General features: G+C 55.0%; 13 non-coding genes across 13 annotated transcripts; all 13 read right to left on the minus strand.

Moving 5' to 3' along the window:
* Positions 1-654: 654 nt before the first annotated feature.
* On the minus strand, positions 655-773 carry LOC126155699 (5S ribosomal RNA). Its single transcript, XR_007533144.1, has one exon. It is a non-coding gene; the product is annotated as a 5S ribosomal RNA (ribosomal RNA).
* Positions 774-1,626: 853 nt separating this feature from the next.
* Positions 1,627-1,745, minus strand: LOC126155054 (5S ribosomal RNA). Its single transcript, XR_007532572.1, has one exon. It is a non-coding gene; the product is annotated as a 5S ribosomal RNA (ribosomal RNA).
* An 865-nt stretch (positions 1,746-2,610) lies between these two features.
* Positions 2,611-2,729, minus strand: LOC126154716 (5S ribosomal RNA). Its single transcript, XR_007532256.1, has one exon. It is a non-coding gene; the product is annotated as a 5S ribosomal RNA (ribosomal RNA).
* Positions 2,730-3,594: 865 nt separating this feature from the next.
* LOC126154717 (5S ribosomal RNA) lies at positions 3,595-3,713 on the minus strand. Its single transcript, XR_007532257.1, has one exon. It is a non-coding gene; the product is annotated as a 5S ribosomal RNA (ribosomal RNA).
* Positions 3,714-4,562: 849 nt separating this feature from the next.
* Positions 4,563-4,681, minus strand: LOC126154718 (5S ribosomal RNA). The gene has a single exon (XR_007532258.1). It is a non-coding gene; the product is annotated as a 5S ribosomal RNA (ribosomal RNA).
* An 851-nt stretch (positions 4,682-5,532) lies between these two features.
* On the minus strand, positions 5,533-5,651 carry LOC126154823 (5S ribosomal RNA). Its single transcript, XR_007532356.1, has one exon. It is a non-coding gene; the product is annotated as a 5S ribosomal RNA (ribosomal RNA).
* Positions 5,652-6,506: 855 nt separating this feature from the next.
* On the minus strand, positions 6,507-6,625 carry LOC126155866 (5S ribosomal RNA). Its single transcript, XR_007533300.1, has one exon. It is a non-coding gene; the product is annotated as a 5S ribosomal RNA (ribosomal RNA).
* Positions 6,626-7,474: 849 nt separating this feature from the next.
* Positions 7,475-7,593, minus strand: LOC126155878 (5S ribosomal RNA). Its single transcript, XR_007533311.1, has one exon. It is a non-coding gene; the product is annotated as a 5S ribosomal RNA (ribosomal RNA).
* Positions 7,594-8,453: 860 nt separating this feature from the next.
* Positions 8,454-8,572, minus strand: LOC126154719 (5S ribosomal RNA). Its single transcript, XR_007532259.1, has one exon. It is a non-coding gene; the product is annotated as a 5S ribosomal RNA (ribosomal RNA).
* Positions 8,573-9,422: 850 nt separating this feature from the next.
* LOC126155868 (5S ribosomal RNA) lies at positions 9,423-9,541 on the minus strand. Its single transcript, XR_007533301.1, has one exon. It is a non-coding gene; the product is annotated as a 5S ribosomal RNA (ribosomal RNA).
* An 849-nt stretch (positions 9,542-10,390) lies between these two features.
* Positions 10,391-10,509, minus strand: LOC126155879 (5S ribosomal RNA). The gene has a single exon (XR_007533312.1). It is a non-coding gene; the product is annotated as a 5S ribosomal RNA (ribosomal RNA).
* Positions 10,510-11,369: 860 nt separating this feature from the next.
* LOC126154720 (5S ribosomal RNA) lies at positions 11,370-11,488 on the minus strand. Its single transcript, XR_007532260.1, has one exon. It is a non-coding gene; the product is annotated as a 5S ribosomal RNA (ribosomal RNA).
* An 853-nt stretch (positions 11,489-12,341) lies between these two features.
* Positions 12,342-12,461, minus strand: LOC126155286 (5S ribosomal RNA). The gene has a single exon (XR_007532788.1). It is a non-coding gene; the product is annotated as a 5S ribosomal RNA (ribosomal RNA).
* Positions 12,462-12,674: the final 213 nt, after the last annotated feature.

Raw genomic sequence — 12,674 nt, forward strand, 5'->3', positions numbered from 1 at the left:
GCACTGCTGCTCGTTGCACCCCCTGTCATTCGCTGGGCGCGTGTAGCCTTCGACACTAGCGGAGGACGCATCTTGTCCCTGGTGTTCAGCGGAGGGCCTGTGCGGGGTGTGGCAGTGTCGTGCTGGAGGGCCCACTGGTAGCGATGTGGGCTTCCTCGCCTCGCCTCGCCTCGCCTCGCCTCGCCTCACACCAGGTGTCTGCGTAGTTTGCAGTGCATTCGCACCATTCCTATCCCTGTCCCTGTCCCCGTCCCGACTTGTCCCGACTTTGCTCGACTGCCGCTCGCTGCCGCTCGGGTCGTGGTCCATATGACAGCGCAAGCACGACAAACGTCTGCGGGACGAGACGAGACGAGACGAGACGAGAAGACTAAGGAATATATTCGTGGTTACAAATCAAATTTGGAACTCTACACTCCTACACAACAATAGGCGGTGACGTATTTCAGAAATCACCTGCCGATTCGTACTGTTTTGTCGTTTTCAAAGTCTTCTTGGCAAACTTGGTTAGCACATTCTCCCTCAAACTGAGTTAATTACTGCATTTTCGTACCATTACAGTAGTTTAAAATGCTTAAGGAAGCATCTTTGTCACAACAGAAAGGTAGTTTGAAAATTGGGATGGCGACATAACAAAAAAAAAAACAGGAAGGGAGCCAACAGCACCCGGGTTTCCCAGGCGGTCACCCATCCAAGTACTAGCCGGGCCCGATGATGCTTAACTTCGGTGATCGGACGAGAACCGGTGTATTCATCATGGTATGGCCGTTGGCGCTCATCTAATGTAGGAGCACGGCAGAATTCGCGTTCGGCTTTTCTCCCAACACACAAAATGTTAGTTTTCGGCCGCATTTGACGAAAGCGCTTCCTTCCGCAACCGCCAGTTCCTCGAGGACGGCGCGGGGAGGCGCGCCCGGCGTCCCAGCAGAGTGACGGCCGAATTGGCGGGCGCACCGCCGCGTGTGTGAGACGCACTGCTGCTCGTTGCACCCCCTGTCATTCGCTGGGCGCGTGTAGCCTTCGACACTAGCGGAGGACGCATCTTGTCCCTGGTGTTCAGCGGAGGGCCTGTGCGGGGTGTGGCAGTGTCGTGCTGGAGGGCCCACTGGTAGCGATGTGGGCTTCCTCGCCTCGCCTCGCCTCGCCTCGCCTCGCCTCACACCAGGTGTCTGCGTAGTTTGCAGTGCATTCGCACCATTCCTATCCCTGTCCCTGTCCCCGTCCCGACTTGTCCCGACTTTGCTCGACTGCCGCTCGCTGCCGCTCGGGTCGTGGTCCATATGACAGCGCAAGCACGACAAACGTCTGCGGGACGAGACGAGACGAGACGAGACGAGACGACTAAGGAATAAATTCGTGGTTACAAATCAAATTTGGAACTCTACACTCCTACACAACAATAGGCGGTGACGTATTTCATAAATCACCTGCCGATTCGTACTGTTTTGTCGTTTTCAAAGTCTTCTTGGCAAACTTGGTTAGCACATTCTCCCTCAAACTGAGTTAATTACTGCATTTTCGTACCATTACAGTAGTTTAAAAGGCTTAAGGAAGCATCTTTGTCACAACAGAAAGGTAGTTTGAAAATTGGGCTGGCAACATTACAAAAAAAAAAAACAGGAAGGGAGCCAACAGCACCCGCGTTTCCCAGGCGGTCACCCATCCAAGTACTAGCCGGGCCCGATGATGCTTAACTTCGGTGATCGGACGAGAACCGGTGTATTCATCATGGTAGGGCCGTTGGCGCTCATCTAATGTAGGAGCACGGCAGAATTCGCGTTCGGCTTTTCTCCCAACACACAAAATGTTAGTTTTCGGCCGCATTTGACGAAAGCGCTTCCTTCCGCAACCGCCAGTTCCTCGAGGACGGCGCGGGGGGGCGCGCCCGGCGTCCCAGCAGAGTGACGGCCGAATTGGCGGGCGCACCGCCGCGTGTGTGAGACGCACTGCTGCTCGTTGCACCCCCTGTCATTCGCTGGGCGCGTGTAGCCTTCGACACTAGCGGAGGACGCATCTTGTCCCTGGTGTTCAGCGGAGGGCCTGTGCGGGGTGTGGCAGTGTCGTGCTGGAGGGCCCACTGGTAGCGATGTGGGCTTCCTCGCCTCGCCTCGCCTCGCCTCGCCTCGCCTCGCCTCTTCTCACACCAGGTGTCTGCGTAGTTTGCAGTGCATTCGCACCATTCCTATCCCTGTCCCTGTCCCCGTCCCGACTTGTCCCGACTTTGCTCGACTGCAGCTCGCTGCCGCTCGGGTCGTGGTCCATATGACAGCGCAAGCACGACAAACGTCTGCGGGACGAGACGAGACGAGACGAGACGAGACGACTAAGGAATAAATTCGTGGTTACAAATCAAATTTGGAACTCTACACTCCTACACAACAATAGGCGGTGACGTATTTCAGAAATCACCTGCCGATTCGTACTGTTTTGTCGTTTTCAAAGTCTTCTTGGCAAACTTGGTTAGCACATTCTCCCTCAAACTGAGTTAATTACTGCATTTTCGTACCATTACAGTAGTTTAAAAGGCTTAAGGAAGCATCTTTGTCACAACAGAAAGGTAGTTTGAAAATTGGGCTGGCGACATTACAAAAAAAAAAAAAACAGGAAGGGAGCCAACAGCACCCGCGTTTCCCAGGCGGTCACCCATCCAAGTACTAGCCGGGCCCGATGATGCTTAACTTCGGTGATCGGACGAGAACCGGTGTATTCATCATGGTATGGCCGTTGGCGCTCATGTAATGTAGGAGCACGGCAGAATTCGCGTTCGGCTTTTCTCCCAACACACAAAATGTTAGTTTTCGGCCGCATTTGACGAAAGCGCTTCCTTCCGCAACCGCCAGTTCCTCGAGGACGGCGCGGGGAGGCGCGCCCGGCGTCCCAGCAGAGTGACGGCCGAATTGGCGGGCGCACCGCCGCGTGTGTGAGACGCACTGCTGCTCGTTGCACCCCCTGTCATTCGCTGGGCGCGTGTAGCCTTCGACACTAGCGGAGGACGCATCTTGTCCCTGGTGTTCAGCGGAGGGCCTGTGCGGGGTGTGGCAGTGTCGTGCTGGAGGGCCCACTGGTAGCGATGTGGGCTTCCTCGCCTCGCCTCTCCTCGCCTCGCCTCGCCTCGCCTCTTCTCACACCAGGTGTCTGCGTAGTTTGCAGTGCATTCGCACCATTCCTATCCCTGTCCCTGTCCCCGTCCCGACTTGTCCCGACTTTGCTCGACTGCCGCTCGCTGCCGCTCGGGTCGTGGTCCATATGACAGCGCAAGCACGACAAACGTCTGCGGGACGAGACGAGACGAGACGAGACGAGACGACTAAGGAATAAATTCGTGGTTACAAATCAAATTTGGAACTCTACACTCCTACACAACAATAGGCGGTGACGTATTTCAGAAATCACCTGCCGATTCGTACTGTTTTGTCGTTTTCAAAGTCTTCTTGGCAAACTTGGTTAGCACATTCTCCCTCAAACTGAGTTAATTACTGCATTTTCGTACCATTACAGTAGTTTAAAAGGCTTAAGGAAGCATCTTTGTCACAACAGAAAGGTAGTTTGAAAATTGGGCTGGCGACATTACAAAAAAAAAAAAAACAGGAAGGGAGCCAACAGCACCCGCGTTTCCCAGGCGGTCACCCATCCAAGTACTAGCCGGGCCCGATGATGCTTAACTTCGGTGATCGGACGAGAACCGGTGTATTCATCATGGTATGGCCGTTGGCGCTCATCTAATGTAGGAGCACGGCAGAATTCGCGTTCGGCTTTTCTCCCAACACACAAAATGTTAGTTTTCGGCCGCATTTGACGAAAGCGCTTCCTTCCGCAACCGCCAGTTCCTCGAGGACGGCGCGGGGAGGCGCGCCCGGCGTCCCAGCAGAGTGACGGCCGAATTGGCGGGCGCACCGCCGCGTGTGTGAGACGCACTGCTGCTCGTTGCACCCCCTGTCATTCGCTGGGCGCGTGTAGCCTTCGACACTAGCGGAGGACGCATCTTGTCCCTGGTGTTCAGCGGAGGGCCTGTGCGGGGTGTGGCAGTGTCGTGCTGGAGGGCCCACTGGTAGCGATGTGGGCTTCCTCGCCTCGCCTCGCTTCGCCGCGCCTCACACCAGGTGTCTGCGTAGTTTGCAGTGCATTCGCACCATTCCTATCCCTGTCCCTGTCCCCGTCCCGACTTGTCCCGACTTTGCTCGACTGCCGCTCGCTGCCGCTCGGGTCGTGGTCCATATGACAGCGCAAGCACGACAAACGTCTGCGGGACGAGACGAGACGAGACGAGACGAGACGACTAAGGAATAAATTCGTGGTTACAAATCAAATTTGGAACTCTACACTCCTACACAACAATAGGCGGTGACGTATTTCAGAAATCACCTGCCGATTCGTACTGTTTTGTCGTTTTCAAAGTCTTCTTGGCAAACTTAGTTAGCACATTCTCCCTCAAACTGAGTTAATTACTGCATTTTCGTACCATTACAGTAGTTTAAAAGGCTTAAGGAAGCATCTCTGTCACAACAGAAAGGTAGTTTGAAAATTGGGCTGGCGACATTACAAAAAAAAAAAAACAGGAAGGGAGCCAACAGCACCCGCGTTTCCCAGGCGGTCACCCATCCAAGTACTAGCCGGGCCCGATGATGCTTAACTTCGGTGATCGGACGAGAACCGGTGTATTCATCATGGTATGGCCGTTGGCGCTCATCTAATGTAGGAGCACGGCAGAATTCGCGTTCGGCTTTTCTCCCAACACACAAAATGTTAGTTTTCGGCCGCATTTGACGAAAGCGCTTCCTTCCGCAACCGCCAGTTCCTCGAGGACGGCGCGGGGAGGCGCGCCCGGCGTCCCAGCAGAGTGACGGCCGAATTGGCGGGCGCACCGCCGCGTGTGTGAGACGCACTGCTGCTCGTTGCACCCCCTGTCATTCGCTGGGCGCGTGTAGCCTTCGACACTAGCGGAGGACGCATCTTGTCCCTGGTGTTCAGCGGAGGGCCTGTGCGGGGTGTGGCAGTGTCGTGCTGGAGGGCCCACTGGTAGCGATGTGGGCTTCCTCGCCTCGCCTCGCTTCGCCGCGCCTCACACCAGGTGTCTGCGTAGTTTGCAGTGCATTCGCACCATTCCTATCCCTGTCCCTGTCCCCGTCCCGACTTGTCCCGACTTTGCTCGACTGCCGCTCGCTGCCGCTCGGGTCGTGGTCCATATGACAGCGCAAGCACGACAAACGTCTGCGGGACGAGACGAGACGAGACGAGACGAGACGACTAAGGAATAAATTCGTGGTTACAAATCAAATTTGGAACTCTACACTCCTACACAACAATAGGCGGTGACGTATTTCAGAAATCACCTGCCGATTCGTACTGTTTTGTCGTTTTCAAAGTCTTCTTGGCAAACTTAGTTAGCACATTCTCCCTCAAACTGAGTTAATTACTGCATTTTCGTACCATTACAGTAGTTTAAAAGGCTTAAGGAAGCATCTTTGTCACAACAGAAAGGTAGTTTGAAAATTGGGCTGGCGACATTACAAAAAAAAAAAAAAACAGGAAGGGAGCCAACAGCACCCGCGTTTCCCAGGCGGTCACCCATCCAAGTACTAGCCGGGCCCGATGATGCTTAACTTCGGTGATCGGACGAGAACCGGTGTATTCATCATGGTATGGCCATTGGCGCTCATCTAATGTAGGAGCACGGCAGAATTCGCGTTCGGCTTTTCTCCCAACACACAAAATGTTAGTTTTCGGCCGCATTTGACGAAAGCGCTTCCTTCCGCAACCGCCAGTTCCTCGAGGACGGCGCGGGGAGGCGCGCCCGGCGTCCCAGCAGAGTGACGGCCGAATTGGCGGGCGCACCGCCGCGTGTGTGAGACGCACTGCTGCTCGTTGCACCCCCTGTCATTCGCTGGGCGCGTGTAGCCTTCGACACTAGCGGAGGACGCATCTTGTCCCTGGTGTTCAGCGGAGGGCCTGTGCGGGGTGTGGCAGTGTCGTGCTGGAGGGCCCACTGGTAGCGATGTGGGCTTCCTCGCCTCGCCTCGCCTCGCCTCGCCTCGCCTCTTCTCACACCAGGTGTCTGCGTAGTTTGCAGTGCATTCGCACCATTCCTATCCCTGTCCCTGTCCCCGTCCCGACTTGTCCCGACTTTGCTCGACTGCCGCTCGCTGCCGCTCGGGTCGTGGTCCATATGACAGCGCAAGCACGACAAACGTCTGCGGGACGAGACGAGACGAGACGAGACGAGACGACTAAGGAATAAATTCGTGGTTACAAATCAAATTTGGAACTCTACACTCCTACACAACAATAGGCGGTGACGTATTTCAGAAATCACCTGCCGATTCGTACTGTTTTGTCGTTTTCAAAGTCTTCTTGGCAAACTTGGTTAGCACATTCTCCCTCAAACTGAGTTAATTACTGCATTTTCGTACCATTACAGTAGTTTAAAAGGCTTAAGGAAGCATCTTTGTCACAGCAGAAAGGTAGTTTGAAAATTGGGCTGGCGACATAACAAAGAAAAACAGGAAGGGAGCCAGCAGCACCTGGGTTTCCCAGGCGGTCACCCATCCAAGTACTAGCCGGGCCCGATGATGCTTAACTTCGGTGATCGGACGAGAACCGGTGTATTCATCATGGTATGGCCGTTGGCGCTCATGTAATGTAGGAGCACGGCAGAATTCGCGTTCGGCTTTTCTCCCAACACACAAAATGTTAGTTTTCGGCCGCATTTGACGAAAGCGCTTCCTTCCGCAACCGCCAGTTCCTCGAGGACGGCGCGGGGAGGCGCGCCCGGCGTCCCAGCAGAGTGACGGCCGAATTGGCGGGCGCACCGCCGCGTGTGTGAGACGCACTGCTGCTCGTTGCACCCCCTGTCATTCGCTGGGCGCGTGTAGCCTTCGACACTAGCGGAGGACGCATCTTGTCCCTGGTGTTCAGCGGAGGGCCTGTGCGGGGTGTGGCAGTGTCGTGCTGGAGGGCCCACTGGTAGCGATGTGGGCTTCCTCGCCTCGCCTCGCTTCGCCGCGCCTCACACCAGGTGTCTGCGTAGTTTGCAGTGCATTCGCACCATTCCTATCCCTGTCCCTGTCCCCGTCCCGACTTGTCCCGACTTTGCTCGACTGCCGCTCGCTGCCGCTCGGGTCGTGGTCCATATGACAGCGCAAGCACGACAAACGTCTGCGGGACGAGACGAGACGAGACGAGACGAGACGACTAAGGAATAAATTCGTGGTTACAAATCAAATTTGGAACTCTACACTGCTACACAACAATAGGCGGTGACGTATTTCAGAAATCACCTGCCGATTCGTACTGTTTTGTCGTTTTCAAAGTCTTCTTGGCAAACTTGGTTAGCACATTCTCCCTCAAACTGAGTTAATTACTGCATTTTCGTACCATTACAGTAGTTTAAAAGGCTTAAGGAAGCATCTTTGTCACAACAGAAATGTAGTTTGAAAATTGGGCTGGCGACATTACAAAAAAAAAAAAACAGGAAGGGAGCCAACAGCACCCGGGTTTCCCAGGCGATCACCCATCCAAGTACTAGCCGGGCCCGATGATGCTTAACTTCGGTGATCGGACGAGAACCGGTGTATTCATCATGGTATGGCCGTTGGCGCTCATCTAATGTAGGAGCACGGCAGAATTCGCGTTCGGCTTTTCTCCCAACACACAAAATGTTAGTTTTCGGCCGCATTTGACGAAAGCGCTTCCTTCCGCAACCGCCAGTTCCTCGAGGACGGCGCGGGGAGGCGCGCCCGGCGTCCCAGCAGAGTGACGGCCGAATTGGCGGGCGCACCGCCGCGTGTGTGAGACGCACTGCTGCTCGTTGCACCCCCTGTCATTCGCTGGGCGCGTGTAGCCTTCGACACTAGCGGAGGACGCATCTTGTCCCTGGTGTTCAGCGGAGGGCCTGTGCGGGGTGTGGCAGTGTCGTGCTGGAGGGCCCACTGGTAGCGATGTGGGCTTCCTCGCCTCGCCTCGCCTCGCCTCGCCTCGCCTCTTCTCACACCAGGTGTCTGCGTAGTTTGCAGTGCATTCGCACCATTCCTATCCCTGTCCCTGTCCCCGTCCCGACTTGTCACGACTTTGCTCGACTGCCGCTCGCTGCCGCTCGGGTCGTGGTCCATATGACAGCGCAAGCACGACAAACGTCTGCGGGACGAGACGAGACGAGACGAGACGAGACGACTAAGGAATAAATTCGTGGTTACAAATCAAATTTGGAACTCTACACTGCTACACAACAATAGGCGGTGACGTATTTCAGAAATCACCTGCCGATTCGTACTGTTTTGTCGTTTTCAAAGTCTTCTTGGCAAACTTGGTTAGCACATTCTCCCTCAAACTGAGTTAATTACTGCATTTTCGTACCATTACAGTAGTTTAAAAGGCTTAAGGAAGCATCTTTGTCACAACAGAAAGGTAGTTTGAAAATTGGGCTGGCGACATTACAAAAAAAAAAAAAACAGGAAGGGAGCCAACAGCACCCGCGTTTCCCAGGCGGTCACCCATCCAAGTACTAGCCGGGCCCGATGATGCTTAACTTCGGTGATCGGACGAGAACCGGTGTATTCATCATGGTATGGCCGTTGGCGCTCATCTAATGTAGGAGCACGGCAGAATTCGCGTTCGGCTTTTCTCCCAACACACAAAATGTTAGTTTTCGGCCGCATTTGACGAAAGCGCTTCCTTCCGCAACCGCCAGTTCCTCGAGGACGGCGCGGGGAGGCGCGCCCGGCGTCCCAGCAGAGTGACGGCCGAATTGGCGGGCGCACCGCCGCGTGTGTGAGACGCACTGCTGCTCGTTGCACCCCCTGTCATTCGCTGGGCGCGTGTAGCCTTCGACACTAGCGGAGGACGCATCTTGTCCCTGGTGTTCAGCGGAGGGCCTGTGCGGGGTGTGGCAGTGTCGTGCTGGAAGGCCCACTGGTAGCGATGTGGGCTTCCTCGCCTCGCCTCGCCACGCCTCGCCTCGCCTCACACCAGGTGTCTGCGGTGTTTGCAGTGCATTCGCACCATTCCTATCCCTGTCCCTGTCCCCGTCCCGACTTGTCCCGACTTTGCTCGACTGCCGCTCGCTGCCGCTCGGGTCGTGGTCCATATGACAGCGCAAGCACGACAAACGTCTGCGGGACGAGACGAGACGAGACGAGACGAGACGACTAAGGAATAAATTCGTGGTTACAAATCAAATTTGGAACTCTACACTCCTACACAACAATAGGCGGTGACGTATTTCAGAAATCACCTGCCGATTCGTACTGTTTTGTCGTTTTCAAAGTCTTCTTGGCAAACTTGGTTAGCACATTCTCCCTCAAACTGAGTTAATTACTGCATTTTCGTACCATTACAGTAGTTTAAAAGGCTTAAGGAAGCATCTTTGTCACAGCAGAAAGGTAGTTTGAAAATTGGGCTGGCGACATAACAAAGAAAAACAGGAAGGGAGCCAGCAGCACCTGGGTTTCCCAGGCGGTCACCCATCCAAGTACTAGCCGGGCCCGATGATGCTTAACTTCGGTGATCGGACGAGAACCGGTGTATTCATCATGGTATGGCCGTTGGCGCTCATGTAATGTAGGAGCACGGCAGAATTCGCGTTCGGCTTTTCTCCCAACACACAAAATGTTAGTTTTCGGCCGCATTTGACGAAAGCGCTTCCTTCCGCAACCGCCAGTTCCTCGAGGACGGCGCGGGGAGGCGCGCCCGGCGTCCCAGCAGAGTGACGGCCGAATTGGCGGGCGCACCGCCGCGTGTGTGAGACGCACTGCTGCTCGTTGCACCCCCTGTCATTCGCTGGGCGCGTGTAGCCTTCGACACTAGCGGAGGACGCATCTTGTCCCTGGTGTTCAGCGGAGGGCCTGTGCGGGGTGTGGCAGTGTCGTGCTGGAGGGCCCACTGGTAGCGATGTGGGCTTCCTCGCCTCGCCTCGCTTCGCCGCGCCTCACACCAGGTGTCTGCGTAGTTTGCAGTGCATTCGCACCATTCCTATCCCTGTCCCTGTCCCCGTCCCGACTTGTCCCGACTTTGCTCGACTGCCGCTCGCTGCCGCTCGGGTCGTGGTCCATATGACAGCGCAAGCACGACAAACGTCTGCGGGACGAGACGAGACGAGACGAGACGAGACGACTAAGGAATAAATTCGTGGTTACAAATCAAATTTGGAACTCTACACTGCTACACAACAATAGGCGGTGACGTATTTCAGAAATCACCTGCCGATTCGTACTGTTTTGTCGTTTTCAAAGTCTTCTTGGCAAACTTGGTTAGCACATTCTCCCTCAAACTGAGTTAATTACTGCATTTTCGTACCATTACAGTAGTTTAAAAGGCTTAAGGAAGCATCTTTGTCACAACAGAAATGTAGTTTGAAAATTGGGCTGGCGACATTACAAAAAAAAAAAAACAGGAAGGGAGCCAACAGCACCCGGGTTTCCCAGGCGATCACCCATCCAAGTACTAGCCGGGCCCGATGATGCTTAACTTCGGTGATCGGACGAGAACCGGTGTATTCATCATGGTATGGCCGTTGGCGCTCATCTAATGTAGGAGCACGGCAGAATTCGCGTTCGGCTTTTCTCCCAACACACAAAATGTTAGTTTTCGGCCGCATTTGACGAAAGCGCTTCCTTCCGCAACCGCCAGTTCCTCGAGGACGGCGCGGGGAGGCGCGCCCGGCGTCCCAGCAGAGTGACGGCTGAATTGGCGGGCGCACCGCCGCGTGTGTGAGACGCACTGCTGCTCGTTGCACCCCCTGTCATTCGCTGGGCGCGTGTAGCCTTCGACACTAGCGGAGGACGCATCTTGTCCCTGGTGTTCAGCGGAGGGCCTGTGCGGGGTGTGGCAGTGTCGTGCTGGAGGGCCCACTGGTAGCGATGTGGGCTTCCTCGCCTCGCCTCGCCTCGCCTCGCCTCGCCTCTTCTCACACCAGGTGTCTGCGTAGTTTGCAGTGCATTCGCACCATTCCTATCCCTGTCCCTGTCCCCGTCCCGACTTGTCACGACTTTGCTCGACTGCCGCTCGCTGCCGCTCGGGTCGTGGTCCATATGACAGCGCAAGCACGACAAACGTCTGCGGGACGAGACGAGACGAGACGAGACGAGACGACTAAGGAATAAATTCGTGGTTACAAATCAAATTTGGAACTCTACACTGCTACACAACAATAGGCGGTGACGTATTTCAGAAATCACCTGCCGATTCGTACTGTTTTGTCGTTTTCAAAGTCTTCTTGGCAAACTTGGTTAGCACATTCTCCCTCAAACTGAGTTAATTACTGCATTTTCGTACCATTACAGTAGTTTAAAAGGCTTAAGGAAGCATCTTTGTCACAACAGAAAGGTAGTTTGAAAATTGGGCTGGCGACATTACAAAAAAAAAAAAAACAGGAAGGGAGCCAACAGCACCCGCGTTTCCCAGGCGGTCACCCATCCAAGTACTAGCCGGGCCCGATGATGCTTAACTTCGGTGATCGGACGAGAACCGGTGTATTCATCATGGTATGGCCGTTGGCGCTCATCTAATGTAGGAGCACGGCAGAATTCGCGTTCGGCTTTTCTCCCAACACACAAAATGTTAGTTTTCGGCCGCATTTGACGAAAGCGCTTCCTTCCGCAACCGCCAGTTCCTCGAGGACGGCGCGGGGAGGCGCGCCCGGCGTCCCAGCAGAGTGACGGCCGAATTGGCGGGCGCACCGCCGCGTGTGTGAGACGCACTGCTGCTCGTTGCACCCCCTGTCATTCGCTGGGCGCGTGTAGCCTTCGACACTAGCGGAGGACGCATCTTGTCCCTGGTGTTCAGCGGAGGGCCTGTGCGGGGTGTGGCAGTGTCGTGCTGGAAGGCCCACTGGTAGCGATGTGGGCTTCCTCGCCTCGCCTCGCCACGCCTCGCCTCGCCTCACACCAGGTGTCTGCGGTGTTTGCAGTGCATTCGCACCATTCCTATCCCTGTCCCTGTCCCCGTCCCGACTTGTCCCGACTTTGCTCGACTGCCGCTCGCTGCCGCTCGGGTCGTGGTCCATATGACAGCGCAAGCACGACAAACGTCTGCGGGACGAGACGAGACGAGACGAGACGAGACGACTAAGGAATAAATTCGTGGTTACAAATCAAATTTGGAACTCTACATTCCTACACAACAATAGGCGGTGACGTATTTCAGAAATCACCTGCCAATTCGTACTGTTTTGTCGTTTTCAAAGTCTTCTTGGCAAACTTGGTTAGCACATTCTCCCTCAAACTGAGTTAATTACTGCATTTTCGTACCATTACAGTAGTTTAAAAGGCTTAAGTAAGCATCTTTGTCACAACAGAAACGTAGTTTGAAAATTGGGCTGGCAACATAACAAAAAAAAAAAACGGGAAGGGAGCCAACAGCACCCGGGTTGACCCAGGCGGTCACCCATCCAAGTACTAGCCGGGCCCGATGATGCTTAACTTCGGTGATCGGACGAGAACCGGTGTATTCATCATGGTATGGCCATTGGCGCTCATCTAATGTAGAAGCACGGCAGAATTCGCGTTCGGCTTTTCTCACACACACAAAATGTTAGTTTTCGGCCGCATTTGACGAAAGCGCTTCCTTCCGCAACCGCCAGTTCCTCGAGGACGGCGCGGGGAGGCGCGCCCGGCGTCCCAGCAGAGTGACGGCCGAATTGGCGGGCGCACCGCCGCGTGTGTGAGACGCACTGCTGCTCGTTG

Source organism: Schistocerca cancellata, unplaced genomic scaffold (genome assembly GCF_023864275.1).
Source record: "Schistocerca cancellata isolate TAMUIC-IGC-003103 unplaced genomic scaffold, iqSchCanc2.1 HiC_scaffold_1100, whole genome shotgun sequence".
NCBI classification, from domain to species: domain Eukaryota; kingdom Metazoa; phylum Arthropoda; class Insecta; order Orthoptera; family Acrididae; genus Schistocerca; species Schistocerca cancellata.